The sequence below is a fragment of the Schistocerca americana genome, chromosome 5, assembly GCF_021461395.2.
Source record: "Schistocerca americana isolate TAMUIC-IGC-003095 chromosome 5, iqSchAmer2.1, whole genome shotgun sequence".
Classification (NCBI taxonomy): Eukaryota; Metazoa; Arthropoda; class Insecta; order Orthoptera; family Acrididae; genus Schistocerca; species Schistocerca americana.
The window spans coordinates 335,360,085-335,372,447 of record NC_060123.1 but is presented as its reverse complement, the minus strand read 5'-3'; the positions used below and the strand labels follow the sequence as shown (position 1 = coordinate 335,372,447).

At 42.1% G+C, this 12,363-nt stretch overlaps 1 protein-coding gene across 1 annotated transcript in view; it reads left to right on the top strand.

The window, feature by feature from the left end:
- Positions 1-1,332: 1,332 nt before the first annotated feature.
- LOC124615841 (probable cytochrome P450 6a14) overlaps positions 1,333-12,363 on the top strand; it is a 93,666-nt gene continuing 82,635 nt past the window's right edge. Inside the window, exon 1 of the mRNA XM_047143993.1 lies at positions 1,333-1,477. The gene's annotated coding sequence lies outside the window, so the exon portion shown is untranslated. The remainder of the gene's footprint in view (positions 1,478-12,363) is intronic.

The following is a 12,363-nucleotide window of genomic DNA, read 5'->3' as shown; positions in this document are numbered from 1 at the left end:
CAATGGCTGCAACAAGTGGAACATCAGCGACCTTGGCGGGTTATGTATGGTGCGGCATTATGGGAGGAAGGATAATTGGCCCCCATTTCATCGACGGCAATCTAAATGATGCAATGTATGCTGATTTCCTACGCAATATTCTACCGATGTTGCTACAAGATGTTCCACTGCATGACAGAATGGCAATGTACTTCCAACATGATGGATGTCCGGCACATAGCTCGCGTGCAGTTGAAGCGGTATTGAACAGCATATTTCATGACAGGTGGATTGTTCGTGGAAGCACCATACCATGGTCCGCACGTTCACCGGATCTGACGTCCCCGGATTTCTTTCTTTGCTATCGTGATCCACCGACAACCCCTGACAACATGCGTCAGCGCATAGTCAATACATGTGCGAACATTACGGAAGGCGAACTAGTCGCTGTTGAGAGGAATGTCGTTACACGTATTGCCAAATTCATTGACTTTGACGGACATCATTTTGAGCATTTAATGCATTAATGTGGTATTTAGAGGTAATCACGCTGTAATAGCATGCGTTTTCAGAAATGATAAGTTCACAAAGGTAAATGTATCACATTGGAACAAGCGAAATAAAATGTTCAAACGTACCTACGTTCTGTATTTTAATTTAAAAAACCTACCTGTTACCAACTGTTCGTCTAAAATTGTGAGCCATATGTTTGTGACTATTAAAGCGCCATCTACAGCAAAGCGAAAAAAGTGGTCCAACTAAAACATTCATATTTCTTTACGTACTACACGAATATGTAATAAAAAATGGGGGTTCCTATTTAAAAAAGCGCACTTGATATCCATTTGACCTATGGCAGCGCCATCTAGCGGGCCAACCATAGCTCTATCTGGTTTCCCCCTCCAAGCTAGACAAGTTTCGTTCTTTGTAGTTTTTTCGTTTGACGCTTATTTCGTGAGATATTTGGCCCGGTCACGATCAATGGACCATCTTGTATCTGTAAACTCATTTAACTGGTAACTACTGATGCGAAAGTTGGTCTCGTCTCTAGGTAGGATCTTTCAGCTGTTCGCAAGTGCGGCTTTCGTCTGCAAGGAGCAATGTTAAAAAAAAATAAATTGTCTGACTTACGTACACTTATCACTCAAGTGGGACTAGAGAAACTAGCGGCGAAGTACGATCCACGCGAAGAAAAGAAGAAACAGGAGTCCTGAAATAAGAACTGTTACGCGAGGCAGATTAAATGCTTACCCACGGTCGAGGCAGAACGCAAGGTTTTCGCAAGATACGGCTTTTCTGCACGAGGCGGCGCTTACATCGCAGACTGGTTATTTGGACTCGGCCTTTGAAAGGCGCGGCTAGACGGACGGGGTACTGCCGGCAGCGGCAGTTGCTGGAGGATTCGCCTGCTGATCGCAGAACTTACCGGGCGGCTGGCAGTGACACTTGTGCAGACGCGCTAGCGCTACCTCACTTCGTGTGCAGGCGTGAAGACACGGTAAGCACGGGGCATTTTATTGCAATACAGCTGTCATCATTGCATTAATTTATAATTTTTTTATTTATTTTACGTGGCCATTTAAAAAGCTCAAGAGTCAACTGCTGTCGCGCTGTCTCTGTGTATTCCGTGTTTAAGGAAGTTTGTTTTTGTAGAAAACGTTTGCATGCGGCTCATTTTCATTACGTCGATGACGATCGAAGTGCATAGTCATTGTGTTGCTGAAAATCAGTGACGAATATTTAATTGGAAAGTCTCGTTCTACTATCTTTCACTGTCACGTGCAACTACATGTTTATAACACAGTTGTAATATTTTAAAATTCTGACTGCGTCTAAGATGAACCTTTTGAGTGGAAGGTATAGGTTAACTCAGTAAAGATATCATGACTGTTTACGAATGGAGTACTGAATCCAATGTTTAAGAATTTTTAGAAGCTACTTCTTTTCACTCCTCTAGGAAACAGTTGAAAGTATGTGTCAATGTAGCCTTCAGGGCTAGCACAATATTATTCTGATTCTTTGTGCCTTCAAGTCGTGGGTATTTGCAAATGCGTCGGAAACACAAGTTATGGAAGAAAATGGCATTCGTTCTGAGCTGAAAGATACTACAGTGAGTCTTTTTGCTGAGCAATTTAAGGTACACAAAATTCGGAAATTGCATGTGATAAACACAATGATTTCCTCCTTTCTAGTATATTACCATATACCACCTACTTTTTTACCACAGACACTCAGCTCAGAGCATATAAACTGTCTTCGACAATAGAAGAAGTTCGCTGTGTTAGAAAATTTCCAAGTAAACTTGAACTACGGTCTGTGCCATAAATAAATGATAAAAACATATTCACATTACCCAATATCTATGACTGGTGCACCACATATGGAAAGGCAAGAACTTTTATTTACAATCATTCAGGACTTTAGGGGAACGATAATAACATACATGACAATAATCTCATATGAAACTTCCTGGCGGAATAAAGCTGTGTGATGGCCCGTTACACGAACCTGGGGCCACAGGAAAAGGTCCGAGGTTCGAGGCCCGGCCCCGAACACAATTTTAATCCGCTAGGAAGTTTCAAATCACCGCACACTCCGCTGCAGCGCGGAAATTTCATTCTGAAAATAATCTTATAATTGTTTAGTAGTGGCGCTAGAAACGTAACTGTTAGTGGCTTGTTCAAATCATCTTTTGACGTAAGTATGTCGTTTAAGTACTAGTAAAACAATCGAGGCACTGACCCACTACATCTATTCCTACAAGAGTGAAAAACATTGTTTGAAAGACCGATAGCGCCAACATTAATATGCAGTCGATCCACGTCTTGTTGGAACTATTATCATTCTATAAATGGCAACGGGACATGTTCCAATAATTCTGGCAACATTTCACTAAGAAAGGAGATAAGTTTTTCTGCACAGCGTACGTGGCGGAATATTAGAGCCATTCGGATATGTAGGGGGGAAGTAGCTCATGTGACAGTCATCTCACTTGAAATAAAGTATATATTTTTGCTTTTATAAATAATGAAAATTTGAAAGCGAACTTTTTGCCATGAAGTATACAAACTGCTCAACCAAAGTTTTGTTTCATTTCAGACGTATGTTGGCCAGATTCAGGGTATACTGGAATGAAAGTATCACCCTTATAGACGAAAACGTAACCGTGAAATAAAGCAAGAAACCAGTTTGATGGAAAGTGTACGCCTGTAAAATCTAAATCTGCTACCGGGTGACATTCAGTACCTCGTTGCTCCATGACATGTCCTGTGATGTATTTGTATCGTGGTCCTTGGCATGATATCCACAAGGTGGTCAAGAGTTTTGTGTTCAAGTCCCTCCCACTCTTCCCCACTCTTCGATGGCGGCCCTTCTAAGGCCGTCCAGTGTTTGAGAAGGTTCCCATACCGACGCACTGAGAGTTACGTCTTGTACCAAGCATGCTCAATCGGGTTCATGTTAGCAGATATCGCAGGTCATTTCATTCGATTGAGTCCTGCTTCCTCAAGGAAGGTATTGATGTGGCGGGCACAGTTTTCTCGTGCATCTTTAATACCGAACGCATCACAAAAAGTTGACTGTTGGGCTGGAAAGTGGGATGGAGGAACCTAACACATTTTCCTGCTGAGCTCTTGGGAGTGCTTGCCTGAGACCTGCATTGCTGTCAGGACGCATCAGCACTCAACTCGTCATGTAAAATAAATCCTAGGCTCATCAGGGAAGAGAATTTGACACCATTAATCCAGATTCCTTTCTGTGTGTTCCCTTCTCCATTTTTCCCTTACTCCACGTTGTCGATGAGAGGGTTTGTACTGTAGTTAGTATTTGATACATAGAGGCCAAACTAATCTTGCGGAGACGGTTGCGTACTGTCTGGATCGGTGAAACTTCCCAGTTGCCTTCATTTAGACAGCGTGAAGTTGCGTTCTCCTCGGGGTAGCTCGCAAGCTCGATAATTTGTGGGTAGCGTTTGTCAGCTGCTACGGCAGTGGTTGTCAAACTGCGGCCTGATCAAGTATCCTTGTGGCCCGTGGTTCTCACTCGCAATTTTATAATAATATGAATCTAGCAACTAACAGCCGAATCCAAAAACGGCAATTAACAGTAAAAGCTTCTTAAGAATTTAGTTTTCCTGCTTGGTAATAAACAAAAATACTTGCAGAGATAATAACGTTATTTTCACAATCACTTCTGAAACAGAGTTTAGAAGTTACACATCATAAAAATCTAGTTGTTACATAAAGGGCGCTGTGTGACTGCATCCCTCAAAACCCAATCGTCATCAAAACAATACACAACAATATAAAATTATTATTTCCTGTATTGCAGGATTTTAAAATCATAAACATGGCTGATCATTGTCAGCAACCGTACAATAATTTCATTCGACGAAGATGTTAAGTATTGGCAACAGTTGCAAGTATTAAGTATTTATTCTTTACCGATATCGAATACACTTTACGATTTTTACCAGAAGCTACAGCTTCCTAAAGAGAATAACTTGCAAATAAGCAAAGAGTAAATCCCTACCATTTGGAACTGTTGGCTGTACCTGGCTCATTCGTCGAATCGAAAATATCTTCTTTTTTCTGAAACGTTTCTGTTTATGCCGATTGTTCTCGAATCAAAAATATTCTGGAGGAATTATAGTAGGCGAGCCAAAAGTTGGACGATTACATGAGAGGCCTAGCTGTGTGCTGGGGCAGATAGATCTGTCGTTGCGGAGTGAGGGAACGTGCTAGAGGGTGGCAGCAGTCGACACGAAGTGTTCAGAATGGTACCGAATTTTAACGATCAGTACTTTGGGATCAGTATCCAGTTTATCGCGCCCTTTGTATACCTAGTCTGTTGGTGGCTCATAATACACTGATTTATACAGGTATCCATTTAATAATAAAATCGGTACGTATGCCGCCTGAAGTGCCGCCCCACAATGTCAGTTGTAGTTCTTGAGCAAAAATGTTCGACAACCACTTGCTATAGTACTCAGCTACAAGGCAGGTCTTCAATGTCTAGTATGACACGATAGCGACTGAATGTTCGAATGGCAGTCGTCCATCATTGCGACAGTGGGTTCCATTAAGGGCTGACTATGTAGAGCACTAGAACCATCACTAACTTTCACTGTTAAAGCGTGAGTTTTTCGAGGAGGTAATAAAAATTGTGATTGCCCCTCATTAGCTCAACGAAGTTGTCTCTCGCAGACCTGTTATCTCCCTGCGCAGAGAAGATAACTCTGACTGTTACTATGAGCAACGTTAGGCAAACTTTCTACAAAGGAAAGCGAAAGCGAAAGCTATGCTCATTCGACGCCAACTGAGTAAATGACTGCCATGGAAAGAGACAGCAAAATGCGAGCAACTTTTATTTTGTAACCGAAAGTGTGTGTTATATTTACAACAAACTTTTAATATGTGGAGATTTGGCTGAAGGAAATCAAGAGTTTCCAGTCAGAAGTAATCGATCCTGTGCGTACTGTTAATATCCGAATGTTCAGAGCGGTGAATCCAAGAGAATTACATCGCACTCTTGGTGTTATACTTTGGATTGTTTTTGGGACAATTGTGCCAACAACAGGAAAGATAATTTATTATTCGTGACAATAATGGCTTTCCTCACAGTTTTTTCTAATAACTCAGTTTCTGGGAATAAAAAATATGGACACAATGTAAGGAGCCACTACCCATTCCATAACTAAACAGGGCGGACGAAGACAGAACGATATTTTTAACTGGTCACAAACACTGCAGATATACCTTTCGATGGCATTGGGTCCAAACTACAAAGGAGATGGCTGTATTGCAGCACATAGTGCAATGATCTATATCTGTATTTACTTATATCCTCTGCATACCACTATGAATTACATGGGAAAGAGTACTTGCCATTGTATCATTTGTTAGGGCTTCTTCACGTACCATTAGAGTATGGAACGCACGAAAAACGATTGTCTAAACTCCTCTGTGAGCGCTGTAATTAATGTGATCCTGTCATAGCTGTACTTGTGTGAGTGATACGCAGGAGGATGGGGAATATTCGTCACTTGAAGCCGTTTCTTGATTTGTAAACAGCCTTCCGTGGGGTAATTGGCGTCTATCTCCAAATGTATGCCAGGTCCAGTTAATCACTATGTCCGTGACTCTACTTATGGGCCAAAACAATCTGTGAAGATTCGTGCGTCTCTTCTTTGTAGACGTTCAGTGTTCACTGTGAGTCCTATGTGGCATGGGTCCCACAAAATTGAGCAAGGAGTGTTTTGTAAATGATATCCTCCATCGCATTTGCCCATTATCATTTCCAAGAACCGAAGTGTGGTGCCTGATTGACCTAAGACTGAACCGATGCGATAATTCCATTTCATATGCCTACAAACTGCTACATCCAGGTATTCGTATGGGTGGATTGATTTCTGTTGTGACTCATTGGTACTATAGTCATCGGTGCTAGGTTTGTTTCGTTTTATGAAGTGCACAGTTTTACATTTCAGAATACTTAAAATAAGTTTCCAGTCTCTGAAGGAATTCGGAATCTTATCGAGACTTGACTACTTGCACAATTATTTTCAGACAATCTTCAGCGTAGATAAATGCGTCGCCTGCAAAAAAAGTCTAAAGTTACTATTGTGTGCAAGCCGTTAACACGCCGCATGAAAAACAAGGGTCCCAAGACGCTGCCCTGGTGCATGCCTAAAGTTACTTCCATATCAGACAATAGTTATCCATACAAGATAACATCTACATTAACACCAGCAAGAACTCTCCAATCCAGTCACAAATTTCGCTTGAGACTCCATATGGTCTTACTTAATTAATTCTTACTTAATAAATTATGAGTCACATTCTTTTCGGAAGTCAAGAAGTACTCTGTGTTTCTGACTACCTTGATCAATTGCTTTCACGATTTCATTTAGAAAAGCACGTGTTGCGTTACGCATATGGATGACAAAGATATTGGAAGTAATTTCATGCATCTTCTCTGCCACCATTATTGCCAACTGATACGACCTTTGCTTTCTTCCAACTTCTGAGCACAGATTTTGTTTTAGACGGAGCTACGGCATATCATGGTTAAAAGAGGGATTAGTTCAGCTGCAAAATATCTTGTAGATTCTGACAGGAATTCTATCGGCCCTTGGATGTTAGTTCAGTATTAGCGATTTCACCTGTATCGCAACGCAAGGGACACTAGTATCTGTATCATACATTTCCGTTTTGGTGTGAGAATTGTGTTGGGATAATACTCGTGGATTTTCCTTGTACAGAAACATTGGAAGAAGCAGTTTAGAATTCCTGATTTTGCTTTACTGCTCTCTGTTTCATTTCCTGTGTCATCCATGAGTGCCTGAAGCTAACTTTCACAGCTTGTTCATACGACCAGAACTGATTTTTTCTGAGAGACATTTGGATAAAAATCTGCTACGGCCGTTGTTGAAGGCTTTACGCATTACTCTTTTGATAGCAAACGTATTTAACTTAGCATTTATTTATCAATTGCCTTATGATTTATATACACCTGTACTGCAGTAGTTGCAGTTTCCTTGAAAGTTCCATTACAGAGTATTTTTTCCATTGAGGGTTCCTACCACGAATTGCTCCGCTAGTTGCGTATGTATCCAATGCTTGATGGACTATTCTTCTAGACCTCTGCCACAGTTCTTCGACACCCTTCTGACCACAGTTAACTGTTTCATGTTCCTCCTTGAGGTGTGACACTACCCTCCCTTTACCCAGTATACTGAACATGTAAATCTTTCTACTGTTTTATCTGTCCTTTGTAGTTGCTGCTCGTTGTTACAACCACTCATGGTCATTAATATACTTTTGAACTTAGACGTCACGTCTATTTGTGGCAATTAAAACTAATACATTTCCATCGTGAGTGGACTTAAAAAGTATCTGTTCTAGGCAGTTTTCAGAGAAGGTATTTTTATTTCGCAGTTTGCTTTGACACGTCTACCACAAACAAAACAGAGTACCCCAACTGATTTTTGGATAATTAAAGGCTCCTCCAGCTATGACGGTATGATTAGGGAACATGTAAGTGCTAGGGAGCCGAGATATTATCTAACCATTTTAGTTATATTTGGCGGTTAGGGAAGGGTGAGGTGCTTAGTGGTCGATGGACAGATTTATTTATAAGTTTATGCGCACGCTTGACAATGTCTTTCCCATACAATCTCTGTAGCTTCAGTTTCTGTTTCAGTGGATCTGGGTTACTTGTCTACTACTAAAAACACTAAGCCTCCATTTTCAGTTAGCTTATCTCTTCAACGTGTGCTTGGATTTACATCAAAATATCTCACTGCTATGGATTTCGGGCTTTATCCAGGTTTCTGTACCTATTGTTATTTTAGTTCCGTTTCCTTTTGAGAGTGCTTCAAGAACTGGCGCTTTATTGCGAACGATTCGGCAGTTGATCACCGATACCTTAAGTCTTGTCTGTGTATGTCTATGTGATGGATGAGCGGCATTTCCTTAGACCATACGGTAATGTTTTGAGGCTAGCTGGTATCATCTGGAGCGAATGGAGAGTCGCTAAAAAACATGCCCACAGTGTTGATTTATTTGTACACGGCAATTATAGTTACAAGCAGACGCCCACATCCGCGTAATATTGTACGCAGGGAAGCGATAGCTGCTATCCCGCTCTCAGTTGTTACCCGTAAAGGCAGAAAAGCCGTCAAGAAAAGGTAAGGTTGTACCTCTAGGCCACGAGCAGACTCTGAACCGGCTGCCACAAGGACAGCATGTTGGACAACGTCCCAGTTTCATTTTCGACACTCGACGATCTGCAATACCTGACACAAGGGTTACGTAATGCTGCTACACGCGCAGTTACTCAGAATATTTCAAAAAATGGCTCTGAGCACTATGGGACTTAACTTCAGAGGTCATCAGTCCCATAGAGCTTAGAACTAGTTAAATCTGACTAAACTAAGAACATCACACACATCCATGCCCTAGGCAAGATTCGAACCTGCGACCGGAGCAGTCGCGCGGTTCCGGACTGAAGCGCCTAGAATCGCTCGGCCACCACGGCCGGCTGCAGAATATTTATATATCCAAAATTATCAGACAATTATATATTAAAGAACGACTTGTCATAGAATAAAAGTAATAGTTACACCGTACTGGTTTCTTTCATTCCATTTGAATCGTTAGTATCTGAGAGCTTCTGTAAGCCTTGAATTGGCAAAATACTGTATTCAGGATGTTACAAAAAGATACGGCCAAACTTTCAGGAAACATGCCTCACACACAAATAAAGAAAAGATGTTATGTGGACATGTGTCCGAAAAACGCTTAATTTCCATGTTAGAGCTCATTTTAGTTTCGTCAGTATGTACTGTACTTCCTAGATTCACCGCCAGTTGGCCCAATTGAAGGAAGGTAATGTCGACTTCGGTGCTTGTGTTGACATGCGACTCATTGCTCTACAGTACTAGCATCAAGCGCATCAGTACGTAGCATCAACAGGTTAGTGTTCATCACGAACGTGGTTTTGCAGTTAGTGCAATGTTTACAAATGGGGAGTTGGCAGATGCCCATTTGATGTACGGATTAGCACGGGGAAATAGCCGTGGCGCGGTACGTTTCTATCGAGACAGATTTCCAGAACGAAGGTGTCCCGACAGGAAGACGTTCGAAGCAATTGATCGGCGTCTTAGGGAGCACGGAAAATTCCAGCCTATGACTCGCGACTGGGGAAGACCTAGAACGACGAGGACACCTGCAATGGACGAGGCAATTCTTCGTGCAGTTGGCGATAACCCTAATGTCAGCGTCAGAGAAGTTGCTGCTGTACAAGGTAACGTTGAGCACGTCACTGTATGGAGAGTGCTACGGGAGAACCAGTTGATTCCGTACCATGTACAGCGTGTGCACGCACTATCAGCAGCTGATTGGCCTCCTCGGGTACACGTCTGCGAATGGTTCATCCAACAATGTGTCAATCCTCATTTCAGTGCAAATGTTCTCTTTACGGATTAGGCTTCATTCCAACGTGATCAAATTGTAAATTTTCACAATCAACACGTGTGGGCTGAGGAGAATCCGCACGCAATTGTGCGATCACGTCATCAACACAGATTTTCTGTGAACGTTTGGGCAGGCATTGTTGGTGATGTCTTGATTGGGCCCCATGTTCTTCCACCTACGCTCAATGGAGCACGTTGTCATGATTTCATACGGGACAGTCTACCTGTGCTGCTAGAACATGTGCCTTTACAAGTACGGCACAACATGTGGTTCATGCACAATGGAGCTTTTGCACATTTCAGTCGAAGTGTTCGCACGCTTCTCAACAACAGATTCGGTGACCTATGCATTGGTAGAGGCCGACCAATTCCATGGCCTCAACCCTCTTGACTTTCATTTATGGGGGATTCGAAAGCTCTTGTCTACGCAACCCCGGTACCAAATGTAGAGACTCTTCGTGCTCATATTGTGGACGGCTGTGATACAATACGTCATTCTCCAGGGCTGCATCAGCGCATCAGGGATTCCATGCGACGGGGGGTGGATGCATGTATCCTCGCTAACGGAGGACATTTTGAACATTTCCTGTAACAAAGTGTTTGAAGTCACGCTGGCACGTTCTGTTGCTGTGTGTTTCCATTCCATGATTAATGTGATTTGAAAAGAAGTAATGAAATGAGCTCTAACATGGAAAGTAAGCGTTTCCGGACACATGTCCACGTAACATATTTTCTTTCTTTGTGTGTGAGGAATGTTTCCTGAAAGTTTGGTCGTACCTTTTTGTAACACCCTGTATATTAAACCTATAGTATCAAACAACATCTTAATATTGTAATGAGCTCTTATGATGAGACTGGTCGGTAAGTTTGGTCGTACCTTTTTGTAACACCCTGTATATTAAACCTATAGTATCAAACAACATCTTAATATTGTAATGAGCTCTTATGATGAGACTGATAGACGGCGCGGCTCCCCCCGTTGGAGGTTCGAGTCCTCCCTCGGACGTGGATGTGTGTGTAGTTCTTAGCGTAAGTTAGTTTAACTTAGATTAAGTAGTGTGTAAGCCTAGGGACCGATGACCTCGGAAGTTTGGTCACATAGGAACTTACCACAAATTTCCAAATTTACTGATAGACGGTTTGGTAAATGAGGTAATGAACGTGTACGTCTTAATATCGTTGTCGATATATTGTAAATGTTCACGTTTATTATCTCGTTTACTAAACCGTCAATCAGTCTGATCTTGAGAGCTCATTACCATGGTAAGATGATGTTGTTTGATATTATAGCTTTAAAATAATTGACACGAAACTTTTTACGAATCTTTGCTTTCGCATTTCGCGACCACATCAATGACTGTACCGTCTTTCAGAGTATGCACGCAGTAAAACAACATCGAGATATGCATGAATATTTTTTGGTCAACACCAAGTGTCTCCGTGATTCCATGTTAAAAAAAAAATACAAAGAAACTGAATGGCGGCATTATGTCGCAGGAGATGCCCGTGACGTTGTTCTATTATTTTACTTTTTATTAAGCTTTTATTACTGTTTCAGCTATCTTTAGAACTAAAACTGAAGTACCATGCACAATATACACTAAAATGAACCTACTTTCTCACCAAAAGTTTCATACAGGGGTTGGACGAAAATATGGAAACACGCGAGAAATAGGTGTTTGAACGTAAATCCAGATGCTAGCAAAGCCTGCAGGTTGGGCTTTTGTATTTGACCACGAGCTGCACCTGTGCAATGCCCTCAGTATATCGCAAGTGTCAGTCGTTCTGTGTAGTTGTGGGTGCATGATATCGGACCTAAGTGAACTCGAACGTGGACAAATTGTTGGACCTCGTTTAGTGGGTGTTTCAGTTACCAGGGAAGCCAAAGTGTTTGATGTTTCAAGAGCACGGTATCGAAGATTTCTACCGCATACAGGGAAAGCGGGAAAACATCATCCGCTGAGTCACAGCGCGGACGAAAGTGTGTTTCGAGTGGTCGTGACAGACGGTCATTGACGAGGATTCTGCCGAAAAATAAGAGGAAGACAGCCGCAAAGGTCACTTTAGAACTGAACTTGTCAGCACCAACACGAAGGGGCTCCTTAATCAGGAAAGCAAATGCCCGTAAAACCAAAACCTAGTGCCGAAGCACCAGCAACGGAAGAATGCCATTTTGAGTCTTGTTTCGCACTGTTTCCAACTTCTGGTTGAGTTCACGTCCCAAGAGTGAAACGTGGCGAGGATTGGATGATGATTTTGGCAGCCATATCGTGGTATACATTGCAAGGCTGTAAGGTGGCACTACTGCCTAGGACTATGTGCACATTTTAGGCGGTCGGGTCCGTTCCATGGAACAATGTTTGTTCCTAATGGCGATGCTGTATTCCAAGAGGACAGATCCGTTGGTC